At 37.1% G+C, this 24205-nt stretch overlaps 1 long non-coding RNA gene across 1 annotated transcript; it reads right to left on the bottom strand.

The window, feature by feature from the left end:
* Nucleotides 1–8460: 8460 nt before the first annotated feature.
* Nucleotides 8461–15122, bottom strand: LOC137456267 (uncharacterized). The gene is made up of 3 exons (XR_010991001.1): nt 15077–15122; nt 11702–11860; nt 8461–8581 (listed from the first exon to the last, which is right to left on the bottom strand). It is a non-coding gene; the product is annotated as an uncharacterized lncRNA (long non-coding RNA).
* Nucleotides 15123–24205: the final 9083 nt, after the last annotated feature.

Here is a 24205-nt window from a genome sequence, read left to right as displayed (position 1 = left end):
GATGTGGCTTATTTATTTCAACACATAGATAAAAGATTTCCTTCAACACCTTCTCTTCAAAAGGCCTGCAGAATACAGCAGGGACCTCCATACCCAAAACTGTGGAATTCATAAAAATCTAATTTTGGGAATCCAATACACACACCAAAAAAATTCCAAATGTAACACAATTCTAGCAGCTTTTGTTTCTTCCCTGTTTATAAGCGCAGGAAGATACCACTGTTAATTTACAGCTGGATCTCCTTTTCATGGTTCTCTTCACATCCAGGACAGCCAGTAACACATACATTAATGGAAGTTTAGTATGATGAATCAGCAGGTGTAACTGCAATATATAATAATTTGAAAGCCTGTATTAATCACTGCTTAGAATTTAAACAGGAATGCAGCGTGTAGGTTTTTTCTTTCGTGCATTTTACAGTTTCAAGAGGGGTGAATGGCTTATCTTCACCATCAGTAATGGCATGGTTCCATACAACAAGGATTAGCTTAACATCATGCTAGATCATACCAACATATGGGGCTGGAACCCTGGACACATCTGGGCTCTCTTTTCTATGCTGCACTGTAGCAAGAGCTTGACAAATTAAGGCATGAACTTCAATCAGAAGCACCCAGAGAAATTTATTTAGGCTCTCCACAGATTTTGCTTTCTAGTTCATTTTACCGTAATTAAGCATTTACTGAGCTTTAACCATTTTTCTGAGATATATAAACATGGGTAAAAACACACTACAGTTACCACTCTTAACTCCGTAGGCAGCTGAAGAAAATATGTATCAGAACACAAGGATTTATATTACTTGCCAAGTGTTTCAAAACCATCCACCTGCCTTGATGAAAAATCTTGAAGCTCTGTATTTGGCTAACGCATGTTAAAACGCCATTTGTATTCTAAGCATGGACTTTGGCCAGAGAGACAAAAAGAGCTCTCTCCAGATGCCAACTGGGACAATCAAGAACCATTAGCAACCTGTGGATAATGCTCCAATCACTGAAGCTATTGACAGGATAGCTGGATCCTAATTATTTCTGGAACTAAAATAACTTTTTGTAGCTTAAAATGAAAAAGCTAGTACTTTTACATCAGGAAAAAGAAATAGATCTAGATAGGATTAGGAAATAGCTCAGTTTTATTCAGCACCCATTCAGACTCTCTATTCCAGCCCCTCCTGCATATACATGAACTACACTTACAAAGAATGTAGCTGAGCACCTAGAAAAATGAGGTAGATGACCTTATGAAAGTGGACCTGTAAGATGAGACATAAATCAGAATGCTGACAAATACTCATAACTGGAGGTGGCTTCCTCCCCTGCCTCTTTTCTCAGGGGAAATTGCTGGGGGGGATTGGGAGGGAATCTTCAAAATGGACAAGAGGACCTTAAGAGAAAAATGCCATTAAGAACCATGACAGTTCTGACTACGAGTAAGGTACACGCCCTGTTCCAAGCCACTGGATGGTTTATACTGTTTTATACTCCAGGAGGAAAGAAAGTTCCTGCTAAAGGTTGGTGGTCCTCAGATGTTCTATATGTGAAACATTGCCTCTTCAAAGAGGTGATCAGAAGTGACAGATGGTTACAATGAAATGCTTTAAGGATAACATCCTCATTTCTGGGTGCTTTTTTTTAGTTCTGACGAAAGCTATGTGAAGGCTGAACAAGCAAGACAGCTCACAAAGATGCTTGAGGAATAATGGTCACCACAAAAGAAGCTAAAAATGTGTTTTGCAGAAACAGTGACAAAGTATTTTGATTTACGGAGCATAAAAGACAGAAAGATGAGCACAGAATTGGATTGAGTCATACATACAATTGAATACATGAAATGTAAGACCTTGTGGACAAAACCAAGAAGTCTGCCTGTGACAAAAAGCACAGAACCTTTTCTCACTTCTGAAGAGTACTACAGTTTTCTAACTGATTAAGGTGCTTATTTCTTTAACTGTTGCTCTTGATGTTGCTACTGCATCACCCCTCAGCCTCAGTTTATTCAGCTTTGCAGAAAAAAAAAACCAAACCCCAAGAACTTAAAATACCAACCCCAAAAAACAAAACCCCAGCCTACAGTTTTTTCTTCTTCTCATCCCACACAAAACATAAAATAAAATTAAACATTAAAAAAAATCAACTCTATTTGCAGCTTTCTGTTTCTGAGCATACAGTGCCATCTATATTCTCAGGATGATTTCACAGTCTCTGCATGAAAACAATTACTTTGCCTGTCCTAAATGCTCAGCACATTTAAAGGCACTCTTTTCTACCCAGATCATAAAGTAACACATACACATGGAATTTCTAAAGTGACAACTGATTAGGACTGTTTTGCTTTATGGGTTGTTAATTTGAGAACCCTTCAAAAGTCTTGAGTGTCAAAAAGCATTAAGCAGCTTCTTTCTTGACTTTTTAAGACACTTCAGGACAGACAAACTAAAGCATTTTTTTAATCAGTAGCTGTGTGCTCTCTTTGTGTAAACTCTGTAACAACAAGCCATTAAAAAAAATATATAGCCTCTACCTGGAGGTTCAAAGCAGGCTATGTGGAGCCTACTCCCATTCTGTACCCAGTAAGAACAGTTGTGAAGGTCAGGCCTGCTTCAGGGATTTGAAAGTGAAATTAACATACAGAAGGACCTGTCTCCAGGAGATACCTTCTGAGCTCAAGTTTCACTGGAGAATAGGAATTTTGGAAATTGGCTCAAGTTTCTGGAGCTGAAACAGCAGTGAGGGCCAAAAAATCCAGTCCTGTGCTCACCAGAAGAAAATAGTCCTGGTGCCTACACTCCTGTATGTGACTGCAGAAGAAACATCATTGAATCTAAGAAGCACACAAGACTGCAGGAGTCAAACTCCTTTCTTGTAAAGGCATTAGAGCTTCTTCAAGCCTTTTTTACTTCAGCAGCCTTCCTCTAAAGATCTGTATCCTGGAAAAGACCAGTGACAGACACAGACCATGAAAGAATAACAGAGACTTGACTTTCCTACGACCAGCAGTATGCTGTATCAACCCAGAACACAGGAGCTTCTTTCCCATTGCAGCAGCTGAATCGCTCCATGTATGCGAGACAGGTATAAGGATAAATGAAACATGGCACCAGAAGCCTTTTCCATATGCAACAGCAAGTTTACTGTGATGAAAGAAAAAACATAGTGTTAAGTACACTAAAGACCTTTTCCTTCCATCCCAGATATACCCAGACCTACAAGGACAGGTAAGATGTACTCCTTAAAAAGATGTATTGACAAATTCCTTTACTTTACAAAGCATTTTGCCACCTGACTGCAGGATTCCTTGACAGTGGTGAGAGGCTTCTTCCTTCAAGGTACTTCAGCTTCTACTTTTAACAACTGACTGAATATTTTGTGAGTGACACAGGTCAGTGCCTTAATAATATACTTGACAAAGAGCTGTACAATCACAGCAAATGCCTAAGAGCATAATTATAGATATGCCATGAGCAGTAACAGCAAAAATTATGAATCAAATTCAAAGCAAGTATTAATCTTGTTTGCAATTTTGTTTTCAGTCTTCCAAATCACCAGATTAAAGTACCACAAAAAGAAATTAGTGATGAGAAAAAGCTTGTTAGATCATATTGTACATCTCCTTGGCAATATAAAATTCTCTCTACAGCACACATCTCAGTGCTTTGTCTGAATGACCGAAGGGAAGCAGATGCTACTGATCTACTGCAAAAGAAAAAAATTCTATTGAAATTTTATTAGGAGCTGGGTTCTTATATTCCATCCAAATTTTCCTTTGCTCAATTTAATCCTATTTTTCCTATCTCCTCAGACCTTCTAGGTGGTGCTTCATGACTGACATTTACCTCAAGTAAATAGTTCTCATCTTGCCCTCTTAGTGGATGAAATCATTAGGCACATGGAGAAATTATTTAGGTGGGGTTTTTTTTGATGCATTTTACTTTCTAGGCACAGAACTAAAACTGCAAGTGAAAATTTTCTGATTAACACTTTAACAGAGACCAAATTATGAATTTGGCATTAACACTCCCCAGTATCTATGAGAAATACAATTTCCTATGTTTGCATTTGACTTTTTTGTGGTTCTGTCACACTGGTAACAGATAGTAGCTGCATTCAGACAAACCCACAGACTATTAACTGATCCTCCTTTGTGTTATTAATTATTCTTGTCATTAAAATTCACTTTCTAGGCTTGCAAGATCAAGACTAACAGGCATGCAGTTACTCCAACCGTATTGCCTCTTTCACAGATGTAAAAAGGTTACTAACATTTCTCACCTGGACTGTATTTTCATAGCTTGAAGTTTTTAGGTTTTGAAAAGTAGCTTTTAATTCTACCATTAAAATATAGATCACATAATGCACACAAAGTAAGGGTAGCATAATTTTACAATGACCACCTAAATCTTATGCATAATCATGTTTTATTTTTATAATTAGCATATAATTACCTTTTTACAGAAATTTCCACTAGTTGCAAACCATTTACTGAAATAGTAGTTGAATTTTAATGATCATCCAATAAAGCATCCAGATTTTATTTCACAACCCATTTTTCCCCTATAGACACTTGGCTGAAGGAATAGATGTTATTTCCTCAAAGCAGAAATATTTTCCCCATGAGCACTGTTTTTAAGATGTGGCAATATGATTAACCTGCTTCTTAAAAGAACCATCGGCCTGTGACTATCCTTATGGCGCAGGGTTTTCCCTTTTCTATCTTCAAATTGAAGGTTAACTGAAATGAATCTTTGGCAATCATCCTATCAATAAATCTCCATCAGCAATCACCTGATCACTGTAGGGTGAAGCAGTTTACCCTCCAAAGCGTTTGTCTAATCCCTCGTGAAGACTCTGTCCCCCAACTGGATGTCCAAGTCAAAGACAGTAACAGAATTTTATGTTGATTGTGTCTTCAATCTGTCCTTTTAAAGAGCTTGCCCTTTGTCTTAACCACCATTTCAGTATTCTTCCCCTTCTTTTCTTCCCTGTAATACTGTGGACTACGAGTGCAATGGAAGTTACATAATAGAACACTCTTGAAGCTAAGAATACATTGGCTGGAAAAACAGAACACAAATACAGCATGAAGAAAGGAAAGAGAATACTCAGATCTTTGCGAGAAAAGGACCAGCAGTACAGATGGATCACCTACATCTCACAGTCAAATAAACAAAATAGAGAGGATAAAGAACAGTTTTTAAAGTACTACTGCAAAATTCACAGTGCAAGGAACAAGACTTACAGTTATCTTTCTCACTAATATTGTTTCTGTCTTCTTGTTTGGCATCTGTTATGATAACAGTAGGATCCTGAAAGTAAAAGAGAGAGTTCTGTGAACACTGTAAAACAGAATCCACATTATAGGCCCAGTTTCCTTCCACAGCTTAATTATACCAGAAATAACTGTGCCAGTATTCCAACAAGTCTGTCTTCGGTCTGACTCACTTTTCCCGTTCCTTCAGTGTTCTGGAATACAAGTTCTGTTGTACCATACAACATTGTCTATCGCTGTATCTATATGAAACCTGACACGTTCATAATAGTCTCTGCAGTATGTGTCATCTGCCAATAGCCATCACCCTTCAGCTAAACCCAACCTCTGGGCAGCTTTAACTACCATTCCAAATAACTGAAAGGAAGGAAACAATACAACAAAAAATGTGTAACAGATAGGGAACCTTTCCCTCTTCAAAAACATGTAAACACCATTCAATATAATCATGACAAAAAAAGGACAGTGCTGCATCATTTACCAGCATATTCTTTCATAACCCAGGATAATATTAAAAATCCTGTGTCATTGAATATGGAAGATTGTTTATCTTGAAAAATCATAACCCAGTTCAACAGGACCTAGTCACACAGCTTCTGTCTTAGTTACAATCTCACATCAGAGCACTCAGCTGGAAAAACCTTCACAGCTAATGCTCAGCTACAAGTGTCATCAGCAGTCTTCCAATAATACGATCACTCTCACAATTTTATATCAGTGTTGTCGTATTTGGAGGCTTTACTAAAGTGTCAGCTCTAAACGGTTACATGATTTGCAAGACTCTCAGCTTTCGTTCTTAAGCCAGGTTTACAGATCTCAAGATTCATAGACCTTAAAACCAAAAAGGACTGGTGTGATCATTTATAACTCCACACATCATTGTAGGATTTCCCTAAAGTTAGTCAAATTTGAACCAGAGAATATTCTTTAAAGTAAAAACTTGAAAACATTGAGTCTATCTATCCAATGGGAAAATGAGAAAAATAAATATGAAGAATTACTCTCAAATTCAGAGGGCTTTCTAAAAGCTACTTTTCATTTTTGTGTTTGGCACTGGAGATTGTCAGGGAAATTTGATTCATAATTTATTAATGTTGTTAATGTTTGGAGCTGAGAACAGGATGCCAGTAAAGCTTTTAAGACACACCACTTCCAAAATACATCCATAGTATCTTAGCCCTCGATTCTTCTCTCTAAAATACAGGTAAAGTGGTGTTGAAGAGACTAAGATTTTTTGATGTTGTATTTCATATCATCATCTTTTTGCTCTTACTAATTTTCACACTGGTTGCTCTGGTATTAACAAGGTATTACTCGCTCACTAATGAAATCACTGCCAGAGAATTGACAGGGAAAGGAAAACATTTCAGACTCACTCTTTTTTCTTCTCATTTAAATTCAACCAGTTATGATAATGAAGCAATTCTTTCCACAGTTATTGATAGTGTACAGATACATGTGGCAATAGGTTAGAAGTAATTAACAAATATTCACTAAATATTTGTCAAGATTTTTGCCAACAAGTCTGAGAAGCTTACATTACAGGTTTCAAAAAGGAACAGATGTTAAATGAAATAAAAACTTGCAAGCAATGTCATGTTGTTAATTAAGAAGAAAAAGGTTTCTTCAAAACATTAAATCCTTGCATGACTTTACACAATTCAAGGTTTTCAATGCTGGCAAGAACAGGGTCCAGGATTCTTCTTCGTGATGCTTAATATAGTTTCTGGATTTGTTATATTTGTTTGGTTGGGGTTTTTAAACTGAGTTTCTTCTAGTTACTGCAAAAAGCTGAAAAGCTGTGACCAGACTTGGGACATGGCATGTGCACATGGGTATTTTGGGAGACATAAAAAAATCTTTTAAGAGTGTAAAGATATTAGAGCATTTCACTGGTTTATCATCCTTCCACACTAAGGCTGAATCAGTAACTAGATTATTTGATTTGATAAATGCATACCACATGGTTGCCTGTGATGACTACACATTATATTCAATGACATTTTTTTTTCTTCCCCAGTCCCATCTTATAATGGAAAAGTCTTATTAACACAGACTGGAGTATTTGTACAATGAGGGTCCTATTACTTTCAATGGTTAGCATAGAAGAAACTTCCAATCCAGTTTGCAATTAATCTGAACAAAATTTGGGTACATTTACCCTCTTCTGCATAATTCATCATAAAAGTACAATTGCACCAGGGTTTTCTTACATCAAGGCTTTCATCAGACTGAAAATCTTTTAAAGCACAAATTAAAATCTTACTGTAGCGTATTTTAGCAGGTACAGGAGTGAAACTCCAAATCTTTACCTCTGTATTCTGAGCATTCTCCCCAACAGACTAACCTGAAATTAAAATTAATACTATATAGGTGCATCAAAATGCTGTGCAAACAGAAGGCAACAATAGTTCTGCCAGATTCCAATAATTCTTGTGTAAGGCAGAGAAAAAAAAATATTATTCACTGATTTCTGATGTTGATCTCTCAGATATAGGCTTTTAACCACAAGGACCTGCAATAGCAACACCTTTTTTTCTCTGTTTATTTCCTAAGTACTCAAATGTGAAAAATGGCTACTAATCATGCTAGACTTTACTATCTTGGCTCCTTCAACTTTATGCTCTTTAAAAATGTGCAGTTCAATATAGCAGAACACATTCCACTCCCTTCTTTGACATATAAACTTTTGAAAAAGTAAGACTACAAAAATGTGAAGATAATAAGGTGATCGATAAACTCCATTGCTTCTCCACTGGAGAGGACAGGACGCAATTCTTCACCTACACTGGTCTCTTCCAGTATTCAGAAAGTTTAAAAACTGATGATTCTTTAAAGGAAACTTCAAGTCATTTAGGTAACTAAGATCTCATTAGAGAGTAGCAATTTCAGTTAACTGGGTCTTTAATTAATATTTAATTTTAAGCCCACAGAACTGATGATAGGACCAGGTCTTATGCAGAGTTACTGTAAGAATGAGTTTACCGTGACAGAATTTAGAGCATAAGAAGCTCTGTTATTCTAGCTATTTGGTTATGAGGCATTTGTGAAAGTCATGTTCCTCAAATGTACAAGGGCACATAATCTAAATTAAAAGTCAGATTCAGGCTGAGGGAACAACTTAATACACAAGATAAGTGAACTATGCAATGACTGCAAATGTCATGTAAATATCAAGAATTATTTACCTTGGCTTTCATTCTTAAGCATTTTCCATGTATAATACTTCATTCCAAGGTACTTCAAGAATTGCAGCTTCTTAAAGACATATATAGTTTCTGACTTTATTTTCATGTTGCACCCCACACTTCCTTCCTTTGATAAAGAAAAAAACCAAAAAACCAGACCACTCATATCAAAATCAATATGGAGTAATAAGAACCTTGTGCCACAAACTAGTACACAGACTTACAGATCAGCAGAACTGTATCGACTTTGCTAAAAAGGGAAAAAAGTTACTGTCACTTTTTCTGTAGTCTTCTCTGTTATGCATATTACATTCTTCAGATTTCAAATGTTTGATTTCTGAGGGCAATTTTCTCAAAGGAAAATGCAGAAAAGGTTTGCACACAGATGCTGCTTGTTAACAGAATTCATGTACATCGGAATACATCCTCCTCAGCTTTACACTGGAAACGATGCATGTTGGTCAGTTTAGGGTCACCTGCTCTCTCTCTTCCCCACAGATGCAATCTTTGCAGCACCCCAAATTGGCATACAGGATTTCTCATTGATCGTTGTCTACATCAAGCCTGATCAAGAGCCCTTCTGCACACCCACACATCTATACTATTACAACTCTGAACAGCAACATCCTCATGGCTGGAAGCAGACAGAGCCTGCAAAAATATGCTGCTAATTCGGAAAGTGCAGTCACTTAGAAGAGACTACACTGAAAAGCAAAATTACTGAACTTAATCAGTCTGTTCTAGCTCAAACTAAGGCACTAACCAAAAGAAAACGGGAAGAAAATTCCCTTGCCAGGAGAATGTATAATATGTTAAGCATTACTCATAGAGAACTTTAAAGTATAGATGCTACAGGACCCTTACATACCATCCATTCAACCCTAATGATTTAATAATTCAAGATCCGTGCTTCCACAAAATTTCTGACCACATCACTGTAAGTTGTGTTTTTATTACAAAATCTGAATAGGCAAGGTACTTTGGGGACAAGCTTTCATTTATCATACACATAAAACTGCAACTAAAAATAGAAAATGTGTAACAAAATCCTGCATGCCTACATACATGAGAATGAGCTATCCAAACCCAATGTAACTCTGTCATGCACTGTAGAGGTGCCAGATCCTCTAATGAATGCAGACCCAGGATACTCTAGCATAATCAGGCAATGACAAAGGCTTGTTTCTGAGAACCTTGCTGCAGTGAAAATTACAGGGATAGCTGATTTGAAATTACTGCCTCTAGGGCTTTTTTTTTCCTTTTTTCCTTTTCTCCACTCTTGAAATTTGATTCAAAACTACATGCAGCAAGTTCACTTTATTCATATGAATGTGTGCTACATGCATAGTGTATGAGGTGTTCTACATGGCATTGCCTAATTTATTCTCTAAAATAATAGGACTCTACCACTGGCCATCATTTTAAAGTAAAACTCAGCTGCTGCTTTTTGCTTTTAAAAGAATGTAAATATGGAAGTCGGGGGTTTTTAACAGCTGAAACTGTGAGTGTGTTCTGATTCTTTGGTCCAGTTTTTAAAGATTTCATTTTAAAAGAATACATTTTGTTTCTATCACACTCTATTGTTCTACCACCACCTAGGCAAGAAACGAAAGGATATTTAAGAAAAGAATAAATCATCCTAAAAATAGATTTTAAACACAGAAAGTGATGCAAATATGCATTTTTACTTGTATATCATTTTAAGCAATAGAGGTCACAGAGATGTGTTTTGAAATCTGCCTTCTCATTTGGTAAATAATACCCATTTTATGAAGAGGCAGATGTAGAGGAACACCCTAAATCCACAATCACCTTTTCAAGTGAGTTTCATTTCTCTTGCAGTATTCCTTTAGATTAAAGGAACTTGTTGTTAAAGTATTTCTCACAATAAACCACTTCAGTCATGTTTGCTGGTCAAAGAGGCTCATCAGCAGTGGCAAGAAGAAACAGCAGACCCATATGTTCAAGTTGTTAAGTGAACACATTATTATTAAGTCTAGAACTACTTCTGTTCAAAGCAGTCTCTGCTCCAGGTTGTTAATGTAAACTCCTGAATGCAAAACAGAACCGCCTAGCTCCTTTAGTCCACTGTAGTGAAGAGCCTCTTTTTATTCTCATGAAAGAAAGAAATTCCAGCAGATTTTCACCCCAAAGCTCTTCCTTTGCCTTTTAATTGGATTGATAGTGTTCTTTTGTTCTTATAATATTCTATTTCATATAATTAATATGCATTGGGGGCAAAATTCTCCTTTCCAAAGCACAGACTCAGTTAAAGGAGAGAATTTTGTCTTGTTCACTACAACACAATAAAATGCTTTTACGTGGTTGGGAATAGCTTGGCATATAAATTATGTCAAGCACTGAATATCCCAAGGAAGAGAAAAAAGCCTGTGCTACAAAGTGTTTTTCTTACTACATTTTGTAGCAGAGACTTAAATAAAATCAAACCTGTACATTCTTTAAATCAATGCTATCAGGAGAAAAAAAATGCACTGTTGAAATGTACACTAAGATACAAAACAATTAAATGCTTAAATGAACTCTTAGGAGCCCTTATAGTTTGGTGGGGGGTTTTTGTTGGGTTTGGGGTTTTTTTGTTTGACTTTGTTTTGGTTGGGTTTTTTTCAGGTTCTCCAAATTATCCTCCTTTGATTTTATTACTTCCTTCTATTAACAACACAAAGAATTTCACATTTTCTAATCCAGAAGGTTGCCAATGCATACAAACACCTTGACAGCATCTCTGCCTATGAATGGCAGACCCACCTCAGAGTTTTAAAATATTCTAGAGCAGGGAAGCCCCAGCTTCTTGTTCAATGTTGTTTCTGACTGCAGAAGGCAAGGGAAGGGGCAAAGAAGGAAAATGAAGGGAAGGTGGGATAGATGCTTGCCCAAGACTGTATAATGAATGCTCATTCAGCACAAGCCCATGATAAAGTACAATGCTGAAGCAGAGGGAAAGAGGACATTAGGGCATCTCACAATGTGTCTTCTCACAAGTCCGTGACAGGAGTGATACTTCCTAGACTACAAATCTGTTTATGTAAGAGAAGAGCCACAGCACTACTCAGCAAAACACAGCAAAACCCCTTCACCTGTTCCAAGAAGCAGCAGCAGAAAGTGAAGGATCCTTGAAAGCCTGATTTCTTATTCAGGTTTTAGCATAAAAGCAAAGCTATGTACATTGTCCCAGAAGGAGTGTGACAGGCAAGTAAAACAAACTTAAGACTGTGGTCAGAACAAGTACCTGTAAGGAGAGGAAGAAAACTTATGAGTTCTGATACTTTTTTGGCAGAGAACTACGTCTGCTTTTTGCTTTCTTTAAAGTTCATGGCTTCACGGTTGTAAAGAAAATGAAGCTCATGGGTATCCATGAAATTCACTTCCTGGCAGACAGAGCATCCACCTGTGGGAGAGAGAATGCGGGAAAACACACTCATCATGCACTGCTTATGTTGCTTCTAAACATATAGTTTCTTGACTTTATGCCAGCATAAATGAAAGCTTTATACAGAGAGAGATATATTCACACACATAGATAAACATATACACACATATCCACACACACAGAGATACTTGATTTATGCTAGCTACATATCTACATGTAAATATGTATATATATGTATATAAATCCACCCAACTAAAGTTTCAGTCGGCAAAAACATAATTTCCTGCCTACTCTCAGAACAATAAGTTAAGTAGTATAACATGGAAAGGGTGATGCAATCTACAACTCTTTCATTCAAGCATCTATCACAGATACCAAATCACTGTTGCATACATGCTCAAGTCTGGGGTCTCCTCTCCTTGAGTGATCTTGGTCTTCCAAAGTCAAAACAAAAAGCAGTTCCTACGCTTTTGAGCTATATGACACTTTATTATTTCTAGAACATTCTTAGCATAAGAAACTGACAAGAAGTTTAAAAAAAAAAAGGAAGGGGAAAAAAAAAAAAGAAAAGAGAAAATGTTCCCAAATTAAGTTCACTTAGATGAGAAGGTTTGAAGTAAACACCTTTCATCTTGAAGCACGGGTTGCAGGGAAAAACGAAAACTGGTTATTATATGAAACAGTTCCTTGAGCTGCTAAATGCAGATTCACTTAAGTAAAAATGAATCCTCCTGATATGCCTTTCAGCATTCTGAGCTTTAATGATGCCTAGGACAGCAGTGTAATTAACAGTGCCAGTGATATATAACAATTCTGTGCTTTCCAGTGTCAGAAACAGAAGGCTAATGCCAGATTGCTTGTTAAAGGTACACCCGGCTGCAAAGTACACCAGATGAGACAATACCCCCGGTAGCAACGTAATGAGGTAACGACATCTGTAAGATTATTTCAGAACTTTGAATATGAAGATTTAAAGTCTTTGGTGACGCTGCAGATGTTATTATTGTCATCCCTGCAGCCTTTGTCACTGGAAATAGATCAGCCCTCCAATCAGACTGGACTGCAAATGGCTCAAAACTTCTTCTTCCTTAAATGCCAACTATTCCTAAGTTACTTAAAGCAGTTCAGACTGTTAACAGAAGATAAAACATTCCCTTGCATATGCTGTTCCTTCTGAGAATTGTGCCCTGCTACTTTAAGAGAATACTAAGTGATCACTCAGTAACAACCATAAAAAAAAAAAACAACCAAAAAACAACCAAAACCAAACACCAAAAAAACCCCAAACAAAACCTAACAAAAATCCCCAAACCAATCTAATAACAGAAACAAGAAAAATTCCATTCCAAAATAATGAGAACAAACCCCACATGATTAAAGATACCACTACAAAAGAAATACAGGTTTGGGGAAACAAACAAAGGAAAAAAAAAACCCAAACCAACCAAAACAAAACCCAGAGAACTAGGCAAGTTTAGCAGATACACTAAAAAGACTACAATTATGACAATTTTGACTGAAAAAGCAACAAAGATAACACACCTGCCACGTAAAACTTTTATGAAACCTTTCAGAAATTTTTTTCAGACCTGAAAATTATGCTAGGAATTGAGCAGGGGTTTTGTTGCTTTTACTTTCCAGCAATACCAAAACACCAATGTACTGTTATTGGCAGGGGAAGAGAAGGATCTAATTCTCATTCAAAAAACAGTGACACTTGGCATTATTGTGTCATAGTAAAATCACTTGTGCCCAGTTTCAGATCTCTTTGTCTTGGCACTGTGATTGTTGCCTACAACTACCTCAAGGATGGTTGTAGCCAGGAGGGGGTTGGTCTCTTCTCCCAGGCACCCAGCACCAGAACAAGAGGACACAGTCTCAAGCTGCACCAGGGGAAGTTTAGGCTGGAGGTGAGGAGAAAGTTCTTCACCGAGTGAGTTGTTAGCCATTGGAATGTGCTGCCCAGGAAGGTGGTGGAGTCCCCATCCCTGGAGGTGTTCAAGAGGGGACCGGACATGGCACTTGGTGCCATGGTTTAGCAGTCATGAGGTGTTGGGTGACAGGTTGAACTTGATGATCTTTGAGGTCTCTCCCAACCTTATTGATTCTATGATTCTACAGTGGTGAGGGAGTAATGAAATTTAAGCAACCAGTTTTCTTATAAGCTCTATCCAGTTTTCAGTGCTGTAAAAAGCCAAAAATGATTGAACTCCTTTCACCTGGTGAAATAATTAGACTAAATTGTATAGGGCCTATTGGAACTGAATTCATACTGTTAAAAGTAGGATAAATATTGATAGATTAGTATTACCAGTTTTTGGATTCTTCTACATCTGAATTGATCGATATAGACCTAAACTGCTAAATTTTCATGAAGAAACATTTTCAGTTACTCTTTGCAAATAAAATACATTTCTATGAGTAGAAATTATCATAACAACTCTTAAAGCTCCATAAATCACTCACAGTAATAATGTGATCAATTTAATTCCATTTCAGTTAATGAACTGTCTATGAACTGGTTTTTATAGCCTCTGCTTAATTAAAATAACACCCATAAGAAATCTATTTCTTCAAGATATCTTAACAGGTATTTGCACCTACAGATGAATGTCTAAAAGCTTGCTTGTATTTATATTCCTGTTGAATGAAATGGCTTCTGAGAAGGACTGGCAAATATTTCAAGGCTGTGGGATGGTCATCAGGCATATCTGAAACATCTGTTAAGCTTGGATATGGAGATGATGTGCTTTCATTCAGAGATTAGAATACTGTAACTTGGTTTCAATGCAGACATACAAATTTAGCCTTCATTTGCACCATCTGCAAAGTCACTCTCACCTAAATGTGACTTCTACAGTCAAAGCAGCACACAGAGACATTTGTCCTCACCAAAGCCATCCATAGCTAATTTGGATGTTTCCTATTGCCTGAAATCTCTCTACCCTTTCAACTGCAAATTCAGAAGCAAATCAAGATATTAGCAGTAAGTGGTCCATCTCATTCTTAAGATATACATTTTATGACTCTTACACACATAACACATGAGAGACAGAAAAATGTTGCAACATGAATAAATTCAACCAGTACACGCTCTTCAAGTGAATAACTGTGAAATAATACTAACAGGGAAAGAAACTGAGTGCAAGGCAGAGAGCTTTTAAAAGGAATTACAGATCAAAGAATAAAAGTTCATCACAGGGTTAGGAAGTAAAAATATTTACTGCTACTTACATTGGGAGTTTTGAGGTCTTTTTCATTAGTGTTAAGATGCAACACTGCAAGTAAAGAAAATTAATTTACCTTTTATAAAAACAAATTATAGCCAATCACATCCTACAAGCCACTGACTGCAGTATAGAGCAATAGAGTGGCCTTAAATCAGCCAACAGTAAAAAGAACACCTGGACAAAATTATTTGCCCAGTCATATTTTCTAGTCAATAGTTATGTATTTATTTCTAAGCCTTTCTTACAGGTCTCTTACTCCCAGGGTCATTCTGACAAAACATTCAAATCTTCCATCATTCTCCTCCTTCACATTTTTCTTGTTTTCTTTTTTGGTTTTCTTTCTTTCCTTCTCCCATAGGTTTTTCCCTTGAAAGACGTAAAAATTACAAGCAATAACAGGATTGGCAGGACTTCTGCTAACTCTCATTGAGACAGCATTTTGCAAGCCAGCCCCTTCTTATTCATCTCTCTTGATTACACAAGCCCATATTCACCAGCTGAATGTAATGAAACTGTTTCATATAACTAAAAGCAAGTGAATGCTTGAGATTTCCTTAAGCTTTTCCTTTACAGGATCACAAGGAAGGAACCTTCTTCAACTGCTAACGTCATAAGCAATTGCATCATAGATTTATGGACTCAGATTTTGTAACCTATTGTATACCCTTATCTAAGTACTACTGCTTTGACTGTTTCAGGACTGAATTTCTGAGAGAGTCAGAAAGCTTACATTACCTTACATTAACTTAATTTGGAGGAGTATTTGCAGGTGAAGTGAGAGAGGTGGGATGGAGAATGAAAACTCATCCCAGCAGCACCTCCTGGCCACTTGAGGCAGACTTTCTTGAAGGTGCTGGAATTTCAGGCAACATTACTATTATTAATTGATTATCTTAGTTAAGATAAACATTATGTGACCATATTACCATAAGAGAAAAACAGAAGCAAGTGAAGGGGACAGTCAGCTGAGTTAAAACTGATGCAAGAAAGAAACTTGCTTTCAAGAAAGCGCACAGTGGCATGAGCTCCCAAAGGGAGTAGAAAAACTCTAAGAGGGTTATATAAACCCCTCTATCAGAAACATGTTTCCACAGCTATAAAAGTGCTTTGTAAATATTTATAAAAGAAAACCTTTCTTTTTTTTTCCATGAGAGCCTACACAAAAGGATTAAAAAATGATGCAAGCTTTATCAAGTCAAAAAATTAAAATTCAGAGGACCCAACTGAATAAAAACCCCAACAGAACAGATCTGCTTCTTCACAGAAGTAGTTACTTTATCTTAGGGTAGGAGGAAGAACAACAATTTGTTTGCTTCTGTAACAAAATACCTACCCAACTCTAATGTTCTCCCTACAGTTTTATTCTTTTTACATTTTCACCCACCTCCCACACTCCCTTGTCGTCTATGTTAATAACCTTTTGACAGAATTTTCCTCTCTATTGTAAATTTCATTTCACAGAAGAAAAATATGAAATACAGTTACAGCTGTATTGGATCAGTGTTTCTCCATGAACAGAGGAGTGTTTCTTCACAAAGTATTTTCAAAAGAGTCCATATATTACATGTTCCCACAGAATATCATAGAGTGAAATAAATAAAAGCAATTGGGGGGGGGGGGAAATCAAGAGAACTTTTGTTGTTTTCCATTTGCACCCTGGTTGTCACTTTATATTTGTTAATATTCCTAGGCCTGATCAAATATCAACATTTCTTGCAGCTGAAGGAACTCATACAGCTTGGAAATTTCCCTTAGTCCTAAATAAGAGAGCAAGAATGCAAATTAAATGCAAAATAAAACCCTCCCAAGCTTATCTAACAAAATCCTGTTTCTTAAGATAAACATTCCAAAAGTTTTCTGTCAGTTTTCTGTGACAGACATTTTCTGATAGTTAAACATGTTGAAATTTGTCTAAACCCACAGTTTTCTTTTAGTTTTTTTGCAAGGATTCAAAAACGCTGTCAAGGGAAAAATAGGCAGTAAAACTCAAAAACAAGTTGGCAAAGGAGCAGAATCGCATATGGCCTGCAAACTACAACATTCATCAGGGTGTTACTTTTCTGGGTTCAGAGGGAACAGAAAATGATCAGCTAGCCTATCCCAAATTCCACTGCTACAAGATTATTGCTTCTGTAATGAGCACTATGGAATATATATTTCCCTTTCTTATATCCTTGGGACTAAATCAGGTCTAACTGCACCACTATGACACATTTACTTCCCCCCATCCGTCCAGCACATCATTCTCTGTTTATTTAGATCTACCTAGTGCATATTTTTCCATAGCAAACATTAAAAAAAATCAAGAGAAAAGGAGTTACTTAAGCTGAACTATCTCAAAACCAAAACAACTGCACAAAATGAAAACTTCCATAATTTTGCTTTCTTCTGTAATTGATTGTTTTAGTAAAAAAATAAACATTAATCACAGAATCACCAAGGTTGGAAGAGACCTCAAAGATCAAGTCCAAACTGTCACCACAGACCTCATGACTAAACCATGGCACCAAGTGCCGCATCCAGTCCCCTCTTGAACACCTCCAGGGATGGTGACTCCGCCACCTCCCTGGGCAGCCCGTTCCAATGGCAAGATCCTACATGGAAAACAGAAGTATCAACATTCATAACTCATTGTATGCCAGCACTTCAAGTTACCACATCATTCATTAGTAGCCTTGTGTAGGTCATATCTCTACCTGACTTGCTGTTACAAAAAGAATGAACATTTGAGACAGAAAAGCCTACACAACAAAGTGGCTGTGATAAGCTCTCTTGTGTCAGGGAGAAATTGACGTCATTTTGATGGGTTTTTTAAAATAATTTGTTGGTTTTCTTTTTTTCTGTAAATAATGAAACATGTCACAGAGAGAGTTGTTAGCCATTGGAACGTGCTGCCCAGGGAGGTGGTGGAGTCACCATCCCTGGAGGTGTTCAAGGGGGGACCGGACATGGCACTTGGTGCCATGGTTTAGTAGTCATGAGGTCTGTGGTGACAGGTTGGACTTCATGATCTTTTCCAACCTTATTGATTCTATGATTCTATGTTTGCAGGGACAGATGGCATTGGCTTAATGCTGGAACTGGACGTGGCACTTGAAGCCATGGTTTAATTAGTCATAAGGTATTAGGTTAGACTTCATAATCTCTGAAGTCTTTTCCAACCTGGTTGATTTTATTCTATTCTATGCATTATAGAGAAAAAATCTACTCTATGGTTTAAATATGAGGTCAGACAACAAAATGGTGCTCTCTACCCTTAGAAAACATAAGTGATTTTTTTTTAATTAAAAAAAAAAGATCTTGAAAGGGCAAAGAATTTCACACAGTCACTTAGTCTGTGTTTTCTCCATTCCTTACCTTCATTATCCAGTTGGTATATGCTGTCTTTTAGACTATAAGCTCTTTGAAGCAAGAGCTGTCACGTTTTATGTGCTTCCACAGTGCCTAGTACAATAGGGCCTGACCTAGTTAACTCCTAATCAATAGTGCAATAGAGATGTTAAATAATTATCATAGGACTATTGTACGTCCTACCACACAGTTCAGTTCACTGAGTAATCCTGTTGCAGTACAAGGGTACCTCTATGCTACACAAGCCAACACCAACAAAAAGCCCTGAGAGCTTCGTGCTCGAAAGCATGAAGAAAAGCTGGCATTTAAAAGGGAAAAAAGCTTATATGGAATCAGGTAGAGATTTCTAAACATGCTCTTTTCACTGTGTTCTAACCCAGCTGCACTGAAACCAAACTTTGATTGCAGGTATTTTTATTCAAAGTGATTAAAGCTCTACTGCACTGCTGAGAACAAATGCATGCATATCCAAATACTTCAAACTGAAAAGAAAACTTTACTCTTTACAATAGCAAGCAGTTTTAAATTGCTTTGCCATTTAATTCCACCTCAGTTGCACACAGAAATTAACAAATCTGCTTTCAGACATCCCTGTTATTCTTCAGAAAGTCCCAAAGGTGTTTCAGTGAAACTAAATTTAAAGCATGTTAAGTGCATTACAGGAAATGTGTTCCCAAACACACAGTCCAATTATGTGCCAAATGATGCCTTCAAGTCTCACCCATGTAAACCATACAAGGCGAGTGAGATTTTGCTGGGGAAATTTAAGGCAAAAATTAACTTTCGTTATCTAGCAAATCATGAATAAAGATTTATTTTTTTCCCTAATTGAGTTTTTTCCCATTTTGAAACTTACCCTATCCTGCAGCTTGAATTACTAATGGAGAAAAAGAAGAAGTCACTAAATCAGGAATTTGTGGGGGGCATGAAAGATGATCAGATTTTTATTTCAGGGCTACACAGACAGAAAAAGATGAAGAAGTCCCCAGAAGAAACACTGACTTGGAGTCTCTGACTTTGTTTTGTGACTCTATCAGCCAGAATATTAAAAAATATTTTGTATCACAGCTACATGCCCCTACAAACACAGTATGGGTTGTGTTTATACTGAGCCTCTAAGTCTTTTAATGTCCCAGAGACCCTAAACATTTGCTGCCCACAGTGCCAGTCTGAATGAGACAGAGGATCCTGACTGACCATCATTGTGCAGTTTCACAGACTTATTTTCTAAAATGATAAAAATCAGCTACTTCTGTCTTCCTAGTCATCATCACTGCGACATTTGTATTCTTACACACTTCCATCACAGTGCTTCTTAAAAACATCTGTTCCAAACACAGAACTCCTAAACTGTTTAGTCTTTCCTCACATACCAGCTGCATCACAGCTCTGACCATCCCTATTGCCTTGTCTAGTATTTGAAAGAGAGTTCTTCCAAATGGCCTAATGGACACCGAGAACTTGCTAACCAATACCCAGAACCAAGTTAAGACAATTTCAAGCTCTTATATACACAAATGTCTGGAACCGATTTAAGAACAAGGCAGTTGTTTTGCTATCTGTTACAGCAAGAAAACCTTCCCTAACTTAAGAAAATCCCAATAATTTCCAGCTTAGACATACAGGGAATGCAAAGCAATATTGCATTCACTGTCTCCTGTGCAGGTTCTGATCAGCAAATCCTTACGCTTCCACAATACACACAAACATGGCACATCTCCTCTCAGCTGAAAGGATCAGCAAACCTTCCTGGAAGCTAGAGAGGACAACCATTCACATGAGCTTGTAACAATTTCTCTTGGTGCTTCAGATTGATTGGTTCAGCACAGGCAGACTTGCAAGACCAATGTACAGTTTTAGATACACGTCTGGTTTGTGGTGTGGATTTGTTTCTAAATAGATGTGTGTGTGTATATTTGAACAGAGCTAGTAAAAAAACTAAAATATGATGACAAAAGTCATTGTCAATAGCATGAAAAAGTTATTCAGTTTACAAATGTGCCCTTTATATGCTAATAACTTTTATAAGTTACTTTGTTCTAGTCTGATTAACAGTTCTCAGTTAAACAAGTAAGAAGCTGTGATTATTACCAATCTCTTTCCATGTCACCTCTCTTTAGTATCTGACCTCTCAATGAAAACAAGCAGCATGCGTATTGGGGCAGAACAATGTGGAATTTTTTTCAGTAAATCTTGAAGTCCTTCACTTTAGAATCTGTAACATTGTATTTGGAATTTGTCACTGATTCCATTATATAAAGATTAAACATGACTTTAAAAGCTATGAATTTAAAAGGCTATTTGACCTTTCTGAATGTCCGTAACAAACCAAAGCAAATATCACTTACTACTGCATCACTATTATGAAGGCAACAAGAGAAGGCACTACAAAAATCCTGCAAGTGGTATTGCTTTCCTAGCAAAGGAAAACCAGAATAGTCCTCACAGAGAAATTGATCTTTTGTAAGAATTCCAGCTTGAATTTCCAGACCACATAAGTCTAAGTAATATTCAATAAGCAATGATAGCCTTAAGGCATCATCTTTAAGTGGATACTACTTAAAGGAAGGTTCACAGCACATTCCAGGGGATAACCTGCCAGTCACAGTGCAAAGATGTTTTTTTTTTCCCAAATTTGTATTGTTATGAACCATTTCTTCCATTTCATCATCTGCTAAGGCGATTCATAAGTCAGTGGCAAGCTTTGGTATAGTAGTACCTCAGAATTCTTGCAACCTTTTGTTAACATTCTCCTGCAGCTCTGACACACTCTGTATAGTTTATGCAAGCTACTCTCCATCAGGCTTTTGTGACCCAGAGAGGAAAATCTGCATGACCTGCTGGAGTGCACTTGAATTGTCTCCACTGATAGTGTGGAAGAGTATTTACATGCTAGCAGTACATCCACTTTTGTAGTGAGGACAGAAGTTCGGCACCGAGTCAACTAAGATAAAGAACTTTTTACCAAACAGGCAGGCATTTAAAGGATATGTAGAAGATGATGCTTTGCCCAGAGTGAAGAAAGATGTGATTTTAAAATCCCACTGGAATAAAAGTGTAGGATTAACCTTCTTACAAAAAAACATCTGGATAGAATTTTGGTCTCTACTACTGGCGACTGAATATGAAAATTAAAATCCCTTTAAGTTACCTAAATAGGCTCTGCATTTTGTTATTTTATCTCAGTCCAAATATCAGAGCCTGCAACTGTGATAATGCTTTGACAATGGAAGCAAATCAACTTTCTCCATGCACAGAATATAATTTAGGGTTTTGTTTTTATATTTTCTTTTCCATTTTCTCTTGTACCCTTTTGTTAACTGCAGGAAAGACGAATCCTATCAGGCATTACTCATTTGTCTAAAACCTGTGATAGCTATGCCTAGTCTCACCTGCTCAGCACTGAAGCCCATGATGGGTTGCAGGAAAAAAAAGCACGCTTTGCAAAGCTGATTCTTTGAGGTTGATAGTTGTAATTTCCAGGGAACACAATAACTTTATGAAGTCACAGTCATTAAAAGGGACCAGAGCTATTTTAGGTCACTTCCACAGAGAGCTAAAGGATATTAACATCCACGATATCAAAGCACAAATTCATCAGTATAATCAAATAGGCTAGTTCAAGTAATTACTCTTCAAAAACTATAATCACAAGTCCTCTAACTAAACCTCAAATCCACTGTAAGCCACACTGATACCACTGTGGCTTTTTGTCCTCTTGTGGCTAGACCACAACAGACTTTTATGAGCTTTTTACTGTCTGCAAAACGTAACATTCTAAATGAAACCCACAAAATAAAGTCTTTTAACTCAAGCTATAAGGGATCCAGGATTCCTTTCAGAATCTGAAGGCAGAGTAAAGACTGAACTTTTCAGTCTACAAGAGTAAAAAGCTATAGGAAACAAAACACACAAAACCAGTACCGACCACAGTTACTTTACTTATGTTAGTGACAGATTTATAGAGTATCTTTCTGTTATTCACTTGAACTCTCAAGGCAAAAGATTGCACAGAGTACAAGAAAGTTTTTCCTTGACAGCTGACATGAAATAAAAGGCAACTTGGAAATAAATGAATAAGATACAGTAGTATTTCAATGCTGATATTGAATATTCAATTCTGCTTACAGGTGGGAAATAATTTTTCAATGCTCCCTTTCTTTTTATGGTCTGGCTTAGACCACAGAAACCAGGTACCACCTCAGCAATTCTCCCATTCATGTGAAGTCAGAAAGCAACTGAAGGCCCTACAAACAGGGACTAGCCCTTTGGAGTAAGACTGGAATGGGCAGACTCAGGTACAAGGAGTCTTTGGCCTGGTCAGAACCCAGGCAAAATTAAAAACAGAAATACATAGTGAATACTCCCCCTAGAAACCAAGCAGCATGCCACAGCATGCTCTTGGCAAACTTATAGGTCGGTCATTTGCCTGAGCTACACCGATATCAATCTACTTTTCAGTTTGCATCAGTTTCCCATTCTTGAGCTTACAGTTTCAGGGCAGATCACACTCCAGAAAAATCTGAAGTGAGGGCAATGTAGGCAGCCCTTACAAATCAGCAGTCAATAAACCAGAAACTACACCGACTTTTCAGGAACTTGTAAAGATTTTTCTCTCCCTCTTTTTTCTTTTAAGATAAAAATTGAGGCTGAGAGACAAATAATAAAATGTTAGCACGGGTTTCTAGGATAAAATTTTGAATAATTGGTGCAGTGTTAAAAGAGCTGTTTTTATTAACCACTCCTCACGTGACTTGCAATATCATTTACTCTGTAGGTTGTGTCTCATATAACGCTCTGCAGCTGTGCATTGCACACGAAAGAATAATGATATGCATACAATACTTAGTGGCAGAAACCCCAAAATATATATTTCCTTTCGAATCCTAATGGAGCACTTTTTCTTACAAAGCATCAGGGAGCGTACATTCACAATGTGTTATTACAGAAGCTACATTTCTCATTAATTATTTTGTAACTGAGTTTCTTTCAACATCAGACATAAAAGTGAAGGGCTTTTTGTTTTTGCGTTAATTGGTGTCTTTGTGATAAAACACTTTTTGCTCCTGTGGCTGATAAAATAATCAGCATTAGGGTATGTGTGTGAATAGTCCCTTAGGGTTCACTTGAAAGACTGGAAATGAGGCAGATTTTCCACACGCATGAAGAATTGGTTTCAAATTCTATGACGTGTTGTTTGATAAACATTTCTGAGGCACACCTTACAGCATGCAATGTACAAACAAAGTAATATGTCCTTTTAAATTAGAGTTATGTTCTTTAATCAGAAAACCAGGTTTTCATCAGTACATCACAGTGGAAGATGATTACAGCCTAGAGATTTTAAACCTTCTGAAGATTGGTATGTTCTGTTTATTTTCAGAACACAAAAGATGTTTGTGTACTCCTGTTTACACTCACGGGAGCTTTGTTGTGGACTGAGATCAGAAAGGGTCTACAGATCCCTATGACATATAACCTCAGAAATATTTTCATCAGCCTTGTTCTGAAAATGAGTATTCATGCTTGTAAAGTGTGCCTCTGTATGATCTTGGTAATCAGCCTGAATTTTGCATGCAGAAGACTGTTAGGAAAAAAAAAATAGCCCTTCAATACATGGACAAATGTGACTTGGGATGTGTGGAGATCGATGAGGACCTTGGTTGGCGCTCTTAATCGTCTCATACAAAGTAAGTGCTGATAGATGTTGCTAGTGCAATAACATGAGGCAATTGTAGTTACACAGAAACAAAAATCACAAGGGATTATGTTAATCAGAAAA

The sequence above is a fragment of the Melanerpes formicivorus genome, unplaced genomic scaffold, assembly GCF_026170545.1.
Source record: "Melanerpes formicivorus ecotype bairdi unplaced genomic scaffold, bMelFor1.0.p_v2 SCAF_120, whole genome shotgun sequence".
NCBI lineage: Eukaryota > Metazoa > Chordata > Aves > Piciformes > Picidae > Melanerpes > Melanerpes formicivorus.
Note: the sequence above shows the minus strand (reverse complement) of the source record. Positions and strands in the feature narration are given on the sequence as shown.